Raw genomic sequence first — 14,048 nt, 5'->3', positions numbered from 1 at the left:
CTCACAGTTTACTTGGAAAAGGGGTGGGGGGGTGGCTGGAGCAGCCAGTCAGGGAAAGGCCTGCTGTTTGCTTACAGATCGGGGTTTTTTTCCCTCTTTACTCCAACCGGATTGGTCTGCTCCACGAGAAAGAGGCGTTTTCCTAATCTCCTCCCTTCCCCACGCCTCCTAACCCCCCTCCCGGGCCCCACCTTCCAGAAACCTGACTAATTGAATTACTGGGAGTGCTGAGGCGCCCTCTCCTCCGCCCGAACCCGGCAGCCGCGTGTAACCCTTTGGATGCTGAATTCCGTCTGGCCTGAGGAATGATTTGACATCTTTTTAGCTGAGGGTAGGGTCTTTCAGTTACAAAGGAACCGGTTCCCACCCTGTAGCCGGAGAGCCGAAATCTGTCTCCAGGGCCCCTCAAGTGACACGCAGTCCCAGCAGCCGGCTGGCAGGCAACGACAGTGACTACGTGTTTTTGGAAATCTCTGTCCTGTTCTTCACAAGGCGCATTGCCCGGCGCCGGGATATCTGAAAACCTGAGCATCTCTCATGTGCCTTTCAACTCCCCTCTTCCTACCAGGGATTTAAAGGTTCATGAGCAGGAAGCAAGACTTTTCTTTAAAGTGATGCTTTGAAAACACATTTTTTTTTTAGATCGAGAAAATCACAGGGTAAAGTGATTACAATTCAGTGCGAATCTTCGGCAGGGAGGAAATGAATGCGGCAGGGGAGCCCACCCGAAATACCGTACACCTTTTCTATTTCAACTCCGAGGTTGGTTCACTGCCCACTCCCCAAAGGATAAATGCTTTGAACGAACCCGGTGGGGGAAGAAATGGAGGTCAGGGAAGGAATTCCTTTATTATTGGAAAAGGCCTTGCGTTCCCGGGTTTCTAGAGCAGGTTGCAGTGCCTCGGGCCCTCGGCCGCCACCGTCGGGCGATCACCTGACAGCGAGGCGGTCCTCGCGCCTCGGGACGTGTGCCGGTGTCCTCCAGCGCCCGGGAAGCTAGCCAGGCGCCCGGCGCTGCGGGGCTACATACTATCGAGACTCGCCCTCATGGGGCTCCGCGGGCTGGGGCCTGAGTGGTATTAGTCTCTCTAACTCTCTAGGGAATTTGCTGCCTCAGCAAGAAGGGCTAATCCCAAGAAAGAAAACAGCGTACTTTTGCTCCCAAACCTGCCTGTTCTTCCCTTTACTTATTAGCCCAATAAAATCAAAGATCACGTTCTTCCTCCTGCGCTTTCCAGTCCTCGAGCTCTAGATTTCCAGGCGCTTCGGAGCTGTTTGGAAGCGTCCAGACGCCCTCCAGTGGTTGGCCTGCATTCCGCACCCAGCGGGGCTATTACCTGTAGTTCAGCCGGGATTGAGTTTGATGGAGAATCTGGGGTCATGAGCAATACCGATTTGAGAGGAAAGGAAGAGTCCATATCGGCATGGGATTACCTGGATGTTACGGGCTCTTGCCTAGAAGTTGAGTAGTTTCTCAATTACAGAAATTTTTCCTATCTGCAGAGACCTGAAATTGTCCTAGAAAAGTAACTCTTCTGTTTTGTGAGTAGATATAAATTGCAATCTGTGTAATTATAGATTGCACTACAGACCACCCTAACAAACCAAACACCTTCCTAAAGTAAGAAATGTAAATTCAGAATATTAACACAAATTCTTCTCTACCATCTGTATATTTCACAAAATTCCAACAGTGAGAAGTCGGAAAACTTAAGCTAGAGAACTGAAGGATAAGCTTTAATTTTTTTTTTTTTTTTTTTTACATTTGTAGCAAGTATTACTATCAAACTCCACTCATCGGGCCAGAGACCCTTGCGATGTTAGCGAAAAACTTGCCCCTCATGTAGCACACTACCTACACTTGTGAGTTCATCGTCCAGGGGCCTCAACTCCAAGCTTTAACAATGTGCAGTAAGCTTTAATTTTTTAAATCAAATTTTCACTTAAAGCGTTATCTGATTCCCCCCCACACCCCCAGTTTTGCTGATGTTCAAGTTCTTGGTCTATTTTAGGGTGCACTTTTTTTTTCTGTTGTAAGAAGGATGCATTTCTTCCCTCAGTCTTTCTGATAGTAGCTCTAATAGGTGCTCCTATGACAGACAGTTTTGCAGGAAATATTCTGGACCCTTTTAAGGGACATATGTATCTTTAGGAAGATGAGAATTCATGACTCCTATCTTGGGGAAAATGCTGATTCTCATCGGAGAGACTTTTTAGTCAGGGAAATATCAGGTATCAGGGAGTTAGCAAGCTGGCTTCCTGTGGCATCAAAGCCAAAAGGAGTGAAGAAAAAGAAATCATATCCACTTATTTCCTATTTAAAACACATACTGTAAGCAAATGTGAAAAATCAATATATCAAAAGAATATGGATGTTGTGATATTTTAAATATTTCCAATTTGTTTTAAAGTCTGGATAGTCACATTTTAAGCAGAAAAAGAAAAGCATACATGATGGTTTTCCTTAAAATGATTCAGGGAGCTGGAATAAAACACATTGGAATTTGCAACTGTTCAGAACATAATTCAAATGTCTAGGAGAAATAATTCATAAACTTAAATCAAATGCCTCCTTCTGGGATTATATACCTAAGTAATTATTGATATTGGAGTAACTAAGCAGCAATATGACAGATACACACTTAGATAAAGTTTGAAGAGAGGTATTATTAAGTATACGTACCATTAGATAATGTGGCTTTGTCTCCTCAGGAAAATATTGAAGTCATTTGAATTTACACAAATCAGCATTATAGAAAATAATTATGATTAACCCAGTGTCACAGAGGCAATGACTCTAAAGTTGGCTATTTAAAGGATAAGTAGCGTTTTGCCAAGTTCAGAAGGAGGTTCCAGTATGTCAGAGAGAAAACAGCAAGAAGCTAAATCATGGAGGAATAAAGGTGCAGGGAGTGTTCAAATGCTTTGAGTTCAACAACATTGAAAGAGGGTTGTAGGGAGCTGAGACCTGAAAAGTTGGTTGGAAATGGACTGTAAAAGGGCTTAGCTATATTCTAAATATATTTGGATTTAAAGCTACCAGTAACCGAGTGCACTGGTGGTTTTAAAACAAATGACACTGAAAAAATGACACTGAAGCAATGCTTCAAATTAAAATACAGATAGGGATTTATCTTTCTATTTATTTGTTTGTTTATTATTTTTTGGCCTTGAACTATCTAGGTGGGTGTTCTAACCTTGGCTATGAGTTAGAATCACCTTGAGAGCTTTTTAAAAAAGAACGTGCCAAGGCCCCACTCCCTGTTTTAGGTTAGGGGCCGGGATTTTGGATCTGTAATTTTTAAAAGCTCTCCAGGGAATTCTAATTAGCATAGAGAATAGAGAATCACTAATCTAGGTAATTTCTTTTTACCTTAATGAGTTCAATATTTCAGGAAAAAAAAAAAAAAAGTAAGTTCTGTACTTAGGAGAAATGTCCCAGCTATCCAGGAAGGCAGGAATGTTAATACTTCCAAGAACTGAATTTCATGATCCTCTCTATTAAAATGAAGTGATACTATAAAAATAATTTTCACATAGCACAAAACAGAATACCATCTCCAAGACGTGGTTGCAGTGCAAAGCTTACTTTTAAATATGGATTAGTCTTCCTTTTTAGACTAGTCTGGACTTCCTTTTTGTATTAGCTGCCTCCAGATAGAAGTGGAGATCTATTGAGTCAAGTGTCCAGATAAATAAATGAAACAAGCTGGTGTATCAAACCCCACAGTCCACAGACTAAGCAACTCTCGTCTAATATAGCAGTTATACCCAGAAGAAATAATAAAGGAAATAAACTCAGGATCAAAGATTAAAAAAATGATAATTAGATGAAAAAACTTTCTAACAGGTGACTAACATAATGGTACTTAAGCTAACTCCGCTATCTATCTTCCCAGAACTTTAGAATTCATTCCAAACGCCTAAGAACCCAGGTTCTATCACCAAACTGTCACCCAGCTATCCTGTGCACAGACTATTTGAAGTTACTTAATGAAGCCTCCTCTCTTCTTTACCCCCTTTTATAAGAGTTTTCTCAGAATCTTTAGGAATAACTCTTCACTAGCTTTTCTTTCCTTACAGACCTTAGGAAATGCTCCTTTTCTATTTCTGATCTAGTTGCCTCTCCTGGGTGCAGCCTAAAAGAGGGAGGAAAAAAAACCTCTACTAAATAGAGTACCATGTCTTTACCTTCAGCTTGTGACCTTCAAATTCCATCACGAATTTTCCACTTTTCCTCATTCTCTCTTTAATTTTCTGGCACTTCCTGGAGTTTGCTTCCCAGCATGCCTTCTCTTGAAGTCTGTGCATAAGTAGAAGCAGTTTTACAAGTTGCTGAAATATCCTTAAAGAGGCATTTTTAGAATTTCTTACTTATGAATTGCCTATGTGTTGTTTTGCTCATTTCAAAATATAGTTTAAATAAGACCTACATAGCAAACTTTTTAAACATACAGAATTTTGAGCAGTCATTTTGATAAACAGCTAAACCAAATAATTAGGCACACATGTAAATATGTGTTATGTTTCTGTGTATTACAAATGTGTATGTGCTTACATATAATTTCAAAAGAAGCAAACAAGAACTGGTTGATTCAATTTCCACATCACTTTTCATTAGCTAGACTTCAGTATATATACCATAGAGCTATGTGGCCAATATTCAACCATAAAGCTGATATTGGTAGGTAATATTATTCCCATGAAAAATGTTTGTCTTGTCTTTTACTATTTGAACATGTATGTACTTTTACAGCTCTGTATTTCCCCTCTTCAAATTTTTAAATAAAAATTACCAAATAAAATCTATCTGCATTTTAAAAATCTAATCAATCAACTAAGTATACTATCCTAAAATGGTCTTTGTGAATTATTAAATAACATTACACTCCTCGCTTAAAGGAATACAGATTACCATGAATGCACATTACAAAATAAATAAATAAAAATTTGTATTTATGTTTTATCACAATGGCAACATAGATATCTGCAGCATACCTTTATTTAAATAAAAAGAATATATGTAGACTTTTCAGAAATAAAGTTAACCTGTACTTTTTTCTCAAATATATATAAACTAATAATTAGGATACTTTTCTCCCACCAGCTACAACTACCATCATCCAAAAAGCATGTAAATTTGTGTGCTTTTGCATTTTTTACTTGTTTAGAGACACCCCCCCGCAAGGGGGCTAGAACATCTTTTTAAAAATTTAATTGATACCATTATGTACATACACATGTAGCATATTTATGAGCATATATACAGACAGAGAAAGAACTTTTTTCTTGTTGTCGTGGCCTCTCCCGTTGCGGAGCACAGGCTCCGGACGCGCAGGCTCAGCGGCCATGGCTCACGGGCCCAGCCGCTCCGCGGCATGTGGGATCTTCCCAGACCGGGTCACGAACCTGTATCCCCTGCATCGGCAGGCGAACTCTCAACCACTGCGCCACCAGGGAAGCTCAAGAACTTATTTTTCAATCAATGTTCACCCAAGATTTTCATCAACTTCTGTGAGAATTCTATTTAAAGACGAGCAGAGGATAACCCTTAGTCAGTAAGCATGATTTCATGAAATAGGAAATGCTGTTTCTAAGCCCCTTTTTAGCATTGGCTTTACTTTTTCTCCCCAGATCTAAACTGGCTAAGCAAAATAGAATTACGGCAAACTAAGAAACTCTTTCCTCAAATTATGTGCATATTTTTTACATAAAAGCCTCAGGGGATATTTTGGAGTGTGGATTTTTTTTTTTTTGTAGTCATCTAAATAATTGTCTCAAATTTTTTCCCATTTTTCTTGGCCATGGTAGAGATGGTTTTTAAAGTATATTATTTATTTTTTAGGAAAATTGTCCTCTTACTGCAGATTTATAACTCTAGTCTGAGACTTCCAAATACCTTATGCCAACATTGTAAATTTTATTGTGATGTCATAAAGTTACAGTTAGGGTATAATTTTTTAAAGGCATTTCATTTTGTAGTTTGGAATAACAGTTATAAAGCTGGTCTCTATAGAAACCACTGCAACTTGTGATTTTAGAACATCAGATAATAATGCAGAGGATTATTGGCCAAAACTTTTTTTTTTTTTTGGATTTTTAAAGAATTTATTCTGTTAAGAAATATAACAGGGGATGATGGCCACAGACATATTACAATTGCGGGCCCGGGGCAAATAGTAGAGAAAAAGCCTCCTTTTTTTTTTAATCGCAATTAATCAAAGACTCTACTCCCAGTCCCTGAAATGAAATATAGTCCCTTTCAGGGTTGATGTTGAGTTTCCAGACCTTTAAGCACTATTAACAGCCAGCTTTCTTTATTTCTAGGTGAATTCAGCAATACTCCATTCTTGTTAGAAATTGTGAAAGATGTTTCTGTGAAAGCTGTTAAAACCACAGTCAAGAAATCTGGTAAATTCTGCTAATTGGTCAGTTCCACCATTCTGTTTCTCATCTCAATCTAACTATCATTTGTTTGTAAGATACACCCATAAACAAGAAACATCAAGACAGAAATACAGAGGCACTGTCCTCAAACTCTCTGAGGGCTAGCAGTCTTCATGAAACTTCATGTGGGAGTAGAAGGCTTCTTGATCTGGGAAGGTTTTTCCGCAGATATAACAGGAACGGCGCCATCCTCCTTGTGTGAGCGTCGGACATGGCTGTTGTGGGCAGCATGGGACGCAAAAGATTCGGCACAGTACTTGCGTTTGAAGGGCTTCTCGCCGGAGTGCTTCCTGATATGTGTGCGGAGTATACTAGAGGCAGTGAACGTCTTTGTACAATACACACAGTGGTAGAGTCTGTCTCCAGAGTGGACTCTCATGTGTTTGTTCAGGTTGGAAGATTGAGAGAAACATTTCCCATACACAGAACACTTGTGAGGCCGATGCTTCTCATGAACGTGAAGGATATGGATCCGGAGCCGTTCTCACTTCTCAAAGGATCGTTTTCATAAAGAACAGGGAAATTTCCTGTCACCCTTGTCCACACATGGGGTGTACTTGAGATGCTTGTCTCTGTAATATTTGTAGGTAAATACTTTTCCACATCTTTCACACCTGTACCCTTCTGCAGACTCTTCCGAGGGCCCAGATGCCTGGTTCCACTGCTTTATGACCTGCAGGCTCACGGGAATGTCCAAAAACGTCTCATAGCAATCTCCATACCACACAAGGAGCGCTGGGTTCTGGTAGATCTCCCTGCAGCTTTCATAAAAGATCTGCCCTTGACATTGTACGGCAACTAAGTTCTGCTCCATGGGGAAAGGAGCACAGTTGACATAGGATATCCAGTTCCCTGCACCCCCTTTTCCATCAATAAAGTGGCTCAAACGACCATCTTCAAAGAGGTCCCACATCAGGGAATTATCCCCATACGTCCTGACTTAGCTGGTGTTGACCACTTTACCCTGAAAGGGCCCAAACCTGACTCTTTTGTTTGTGACAGGGCTACTGAAGAACATACCAAAATGTGCCACTTCACCGAATTTCGTCCGTCTGAGGCAGAGACCTTCTGGTAGCTGAAGGGAGTTGTTATCCAGAGTCTGAGGAAGAGAATCAGACCCAGAGCTGTCTGTGGGGACCAGGAGGCCCGAAATTGCCTGGTGCAGGTGGGCGGAGTTCTGAGGGCTGGGGATGACCTCATATAGAACTAAGTACAGGTCTTCCTGGGTGAAGTGGTAATGGTGAGATGCCTTCCCCTCTTGGTTCACGAGTTTGGGGCCATCCTCAGAGCGCTCTCTTTGAGAGCGCAGCAGCCGAGCGCTCCAAAACTTAAAATGAGAACTATGTTACTGAAATGACTCTTTCTAAACTCAAGTCTGGTGTGCCGTTAAAATGACTACCTTTTAATCAAAGATTATCACTCTTATTTTCCATTAGTCTACCTTTTTGGGGCCATATGATGTATACTAAATTAAATAGGATTTATTGGTTCATCTAGATTCTGAATTACCCTCCGTTCCTATGGATTAGGAGAGTGCTTTTCTTAGCCCTTTTCCTTGAAATTCATCAGGATCTTTTATGTGGACTAGCTAGTATTCTGCATACTTCCAATGCTTAATAAATATTACAATATAATATTAGCATAATAATAAATCATCTTAAAGTATTACATGGGCTATTAAGTGAGATCCTATTCAGTTTGAGCCAAGACATCAAAAAGTTTTGTTTTCTCTATATGCATACAAAGTAATTTTAAAACTCCCTTTCCATGAAATGTCCTTGCATCCATAAGATGTCTACATATTACAGAGTGAAGTGGTGAAGTGTGTATCTTCCAGTTATGTATTTCATTGGTTCAATTTATTCCAGGGCCTGAATTTGCCATTTTAATAAGAGGAAATTTAAAATTGGACAGACAAAAATGGAAATAGCACCATTTGTCAAGTAAATGCCCTTTTCCCAATGGCAATTCTGAACTCTTTATAAAGGATTTCCAGGCCAGCAGCTAGGTAGTGTTCCTTGCCACTAAGAAATCCTGCTTTGTCTGTGATTGGTTATATCACACACACCTAGACTAACAGCCACTGAAAACATGAGGATTTTCTTTATAGTTACAGAAACAAGAATGAAGTAAAAAATATTCTGTTAATAAAATCTCATCCTGACTGGTTGCTGTGAGGGAGGTCCTAGTTTGAAACTGCCAACAAAGCTAAAAATAAAGACATTTCCCCTTCCAAAAGTATTGTTCAAATACTATACATTTTATCTACCAATATGTGATTCAAATAGGATAAAAATGATTCAGAATCTGTGATAGATAGCAATATGGCCAAAATTTTTTCTCCCGTATGGTTTAACTTTGCAGTTAGCCCCTTGCATCAATAGAGTCTATTTTTTCACCCCTTGAATCTGAGCTGACCTTGGACATCCTTTGGCTGAAAGGCTGTTGAGCCAATTCTGAGCCACACCTCAAGAGGCATTCAAGTTTCCACTCTTTCTCTAGGAACCCTGCCCAATGGCCATATGGACAAGTCAAAGCTAGCCTTCTGGTTGATGAGAGACATGTAGCTCATTCACCCGCATTGTCCCAGGCAATCCCCAGATGCAGAGCTAAGCAGCTGACTGGCAGTGACCAGCAGATACATGAGAAATTTCCAGCTGAGACTAGAAGAGCTTCACAGCTGAGCTCAGCCTAAACTGCCCACCCAAAGAATCCTGTCCTCAATAAATGGTCCTTGTTTTGAACAACTAAATTTTGGGGTGGTTTGTTACATAGCAATACACAACAGATTCATCCATTTCTTAAATTATCGGAAATAAAATTTTGGATATTATTCACCTCAAATTAATGTTATTCTTTCATAACTTTGATTTCCATTACTGAGTTACTTGGTGCTAAATCTGTAATTGGGGAACTTCCCTGGTGGCACAGGGGTTAAGAATCCGACTGCCAATGTAGGGGACACGGGTTCGAGCCCTGGTCTGGGGAGATCCCACATACCACGGAGCAACTAAGCCCATGCACCACAACTACTGAGCCTGTGCTCTAGAGCCCATGAGCCACAACTACTGAAGCCTGTGTACCTAGAGCCCATGCTCCACAACAAGAGAAGCCACGGCAATGAGAAACCCATGCACGACAACTAAGATTAGCCTCTGCTCGCCACACTAGAGAAAGCCCACACGCAGCAATGAAGACCTAAAGCAGCCAAAAATAATTTATTTATTTAAAAAAAACCTGAAACTTTAAAATAAATAAGTAAATAAATCTGTAATTGGTGACATGGTTTTCTGAATATTTCTAATAGGAGTGTTTGTTTCTGCTACTTCATAAATTTCATAGGGAGTCTTTTTTCTTCAATAAAAACTTTACATGGAACCCTAAATGAACACAATTAACATTCAGGCCCTTCTGATCCTCTTAGCATAATGTCATTTGCTTAGAATAGCAAGCCTGAAGAGATGATTTATCCAGAGGTGATTCTTCTACTAAAGTGGCATCCAGCCAGAAAAAAATGAAAAGGTAAAATCAAAGGAAGCTATGTTTAGCTTCATCTCAAATCTCCACATCACTCACTACATTGATTTAACGTCATGGCACCTCCATCTTTCAGCAGGAGGATCTGGCACAAGACAGAAACTGTAGTGACCCTGTAGGGGTCATCTTGCTGTCAGCCTCAAATTACAACATCTCTGCTCTTGTCTGAAAGCCATGGCAGGACTGGGGATGTACAGCCCTCTTTCCATAGGTGGAATAGATGGGTTTCAAGGAAGTGAGATATAAAGTGAAATGTCACATATCAAGTCTTCTCTGCCTATAATTTAAAGTTCCAAAATGGGAGAAAGTTTGGTCAAGTTCCTTATATGCAATCCCCCTAAGTCGGTTTATTAACCTGAATTTCTAATCTGTGCCACGTAGGGTGGAGTCTAATCCAGACTCAAAGTTGTCAGCATTCATCTCACTTTCTGCCTCTGCAGCAACTGAACCACTGGCCACACTTTCTTCTCGAGACTTTCTTACTCTTTGATGTTTGTTACTCCACATTTTCAGAGTTCTCGTCTTTTGTCTCCAACTAATTTCTTCTGCCTGCTTGACTATGACTCACAGCCCGGTGCCAGGCACATAGTGAACACAATACATATTTGTGGTATGAATGCCCAGCCCTTAAATATAGGTGTTTTTCTTTAGCCCTCTTTTCTTTCTTTACTGACATGATCTTTAACAATCACATTCATATTCATAGCTCTAATTATATTTTCTTTGTGGATCGGGATAAAGAGCCCCATCAGTTCCCAAAATGAGAACTTCTCGCTAACAGACTTGATAAAGCAGTGGACTCAATATTCCGTCAAGGGATGTAACACTTCATTTCTCGATTTCTCATTTCTATATCAAGTTGCCTCCGAACCAATCTCAGCCACCCACTCTTACCTCCATCCGATATTTACTGAATTCTGCAGATGGAGTGATCTGTTCCAGAGGGAACCGTCACGCTCTACCAGTTAATGGCTTCCCATACCTGTCAAAATAAAGATAAAATTCTTAACATGGCTACCAACCCCTGCATGAGCTGATCCTTGCCTTCCTCTCTGACCTCACCTTACAGGACCCTCCCCACACTCACTAACTCCAGCCACAATGACTTCCTCTCATGTCCTCAAAGAAGCCATGCATCTCCCTGTCTCCAGGTGCCTCCTCTGCCCGAAACATTTAGAGTCCCACCTGTTTGACCCATATTCATCCTTCAAGTCTCAGCTCAGATGTCATTTTCTAGGGGAAGTCTCTTCTGACTCCATAGAATAGAGCAGGACTCCTCTAACCACATGGCACCGAGTTCCCTTCATACTATCAACACTGGTCCCCTGATTGAAATTGTATACGTGTGTGGCATCTCCTCCGTTTCCCCTTCTAGTTCAGTTCCTCCCTGTCACCTCTCCAGAGCTTAGCACTGTACACAGCACACAGTAGACACTCTATTAATATATATTCAGTGAGGGAGGGAAAATAGTGTACTAGTACTTTACGCTGTGTTTTCCCTTGTGTTTTCTGTGAGGAACCAGATCTCAGGGCTATACAAAACTTTCTCCCTCAGAAAGTTTAACCAGAGAAGTTCTGCACAGTGAATCCCAGCAGAGGTGTACAAAAACAGCCTTAAGGAAGTACTTGCAACCTAGAGCCAGACCTAAAGGAGGGTCTCTCCATTTCTAAAGAAGGAAGGTGGCAACCTCAAAGGGAGCCAGTCAACTATGGAGCAAAGAAAATGAAAGGAACTGAGGCAAATGCAGTTCTAATTCCTGAAGTAGTAGTCCCAGGAAAGGGTGCCTGGTCAGCTTGACAGGTAAATCCAAATTGTAAACATCTCCACCCAAGAGTCTCAGCATAATACCTGAAACATTTAACTCATCTAATGTCCTCCTTTGTTGTGAGGCCTCCAAACATTTGCACACCCTCCCCACCCGCCCCCACACTCCGCTGCGAGTAGCTTGCCATTCATTTATTTTTTCATTCATTCATAAATTTATTGAGCATCTAATATGTGCTATGCCTTGAGGATATAGTAGTAAGACAGAGCTGGTCCTGCCCTCACAGAGTATTACAGTCTATCAAGTGACAGACAAGAAAGCAATTTACCATAAAAGTGTTGGGTCCTAAAGTGTAATAATGCTGCCTGCCTGCCTAAAATCCTCTCTTCAGAGAATCTCTCCTTCTCTCATCCGGTGACGCTATCCATTGCCATGACATAGCACACTACCATACCACCGCACCCTTATCACCACAGGGTCAATCAGGCTGGTCAGGGCCTCACTGAGATTTGTGAATGAAGCCAGGATTGAGAGGGCCTCTCTTCTCTGGGGATTTTGAGTTATGTGGATATAGGTTTGGGGCTGCCAGCAACCATCTTGCCTATGCTGGGGAGAGAGCCACCAGATCTAACAAATTAAAATACAGTACACAATTATTTGTTCAATCAACAAACACTTATTGAGCACCTACTCTGTGTCCAGTACTTTTCTAAGAGCTGAGAATTCATCAGTGAACTAAACACATTAAAATCCCTGCCCTATGGTGTTTCCTTCCTAGTGGAGAGAGAAATTAACAAATAAGACTAACAGATAAAACATATGGTACACTGAAGAGTGATACATGCCAAGTTAGGAAGGTAAGGGAGCAGCCACATGAATACAGGGAAAAGCAATCCAGGCAGAAGGAATAGCAAGCACAGGGGTCTGAGTGGGGAAAGTGTCCAGAGTATTGGGGGATGCCACCCTGGCTGGGGAGAGTTGAATGAAGGGACCAGCAGAAGGAGATAAAGTCCTAGGAGGTAATAGGGGCCAGATCTTCCAGGCATCACAGGCCTTTGTAAAGATTGCGACTTTTGCTTCCACTGTGACTCTTACTTTGAGTGAGATGGGAAGAGTAAAGTGTTTAGAGCTGTTTCAGATGCTCAATCTGGATATTCTGAGAATCCAGGGCAGAGCAGAGAAGCTGGGAGACCAGAAGGAGGACTTATGTTAAGGACAAAGTCTGTTCTTGGTTAGTTGCTACTATCATTAATTACACTATATTCACATTAGGTAAGTTGTACATGTCAGGATTTCAGAATTACTATACACTTTTATGTTTTTTATTAATTTTTTTCTTTCCTTGGTACCATTTGACATTGAAGCCCAATGACGTTCAGTTTGCGGTTAAGGAAATGGTAATGGAGATACTTACATATCAATAAACAATCCCTATCCCAGGATTTCAATTTCAGAAGCATTATTATATGAGGGGAGAGTTTAAACGTCATCACCCTTGTTCCTTGATACCACAAGTCAAAAAGCAACCCCTCTACAGCCAGAGGGCAAATTAGTTGCTGGTTCCTGTGTAGATGAATTATGGCTTAAGGAGTAATAAAAATTTTGAATTACTAAACAACTTACATTGAAAGAAACAAGAAGAGAGGAAAGATGCATGAGCTTAGGGAAAGGATTTTATAATGTACCCCAGTCGACTCAATGATAAATGTACATAATTAATCATAGATGCCATTTTTGCAAATGATATTTTTAAATGATAGAGGCAATTATCTGTACAATTACATATGCACAGCAATGCATTATTTTCTGCTTTCAACAGGCAACCTACCCTACAGAATAGGTAAGGAAGAGACTTACCTAATTTAGCATCCTAATTTTAACCTCTATCTCAAGAGGACATTTTTTGGTAATTAGAGGAGGTTCAGAAAAGGAATGTAAAATGGTGACTTCTTGGTTCACCTACTATCCTGGTGAAACTATTTAATCACTATGGTTTAAAGCCATAAAATATAAGTTACATTCTCTTTTTTTAAAGAAACATAAAATAATTTTCTAAATATTTAGAATGTTTTCCAATAAACATTCTGGAAATAAATTATAAAACTTGTGAAAATGAAAGAATATTTGCTACTCTTTTTTGTTGTGGAGGAATGCTTTTTTATGTTTTTCTTTTTCATTTTTTTTAAATTCACATCTTTATTGGAGTATAATTGCTTTACAATATTGTGTTAGTTTCTGCTCTATAACAAAGTGAAGCAGCTATATGTACACATACATCCCCATATCCCCTCCCTCTTG

At 40.4% G+C, this 14,048-nt stretch overlaps 1 non-coding gene and 1 pseudogene across 1 annotated transcript; both read right to left on the bottom strand.

Annotated features, from left to right (window-relative positions):
• Nucleotides 1-1,763: 1,763 nt before the first annotated feature.
• LOC112398706 (small nucleolar RNA SNORA62/SNORA6 family) lies at nt 1,764-1,913 on the bottom strand. The gene has a single exon (XR_003003044.1). It is a non-coding gene; the product is annotated as a small nucleolar RNA SNORA62/SNORA6 family (small nucleolar RNA).
• Nucleotides 1,914-6,548: 4,635 nt separating this feature from the next.
• On the bottom strand, nt 6,549-10,884 carry LOC112398669 (PR domain zinc finger protein 14 pseudogene; annotated as a pseudogene).
• Between the last annotated feature and the right edge of the window lie 3,164 nt (nt 10,885-14,048).

Source organism: Neophocaena asiaeorientalis, unplaced genomic scaffold, assembly GCF_003031525.2.
Source record: "Neophocaena asiaeorientalis asiaeorientalis breed wild unplaced genomic scaffold, Neophocaena_asiaeorientalis_V1.1 scaffold26, whole genome shotgun sequence".
Taxonomy (NCBI): Eukaryota; Metazoa; Chordata; class Mammalia; order Artiodactyla; family Phocoenidae; genus Neophocaena; species Neophocaena asiaeorientalis.
This window is presented reverse-complemented; position numbering and strand designations above follow the sequence as displayed.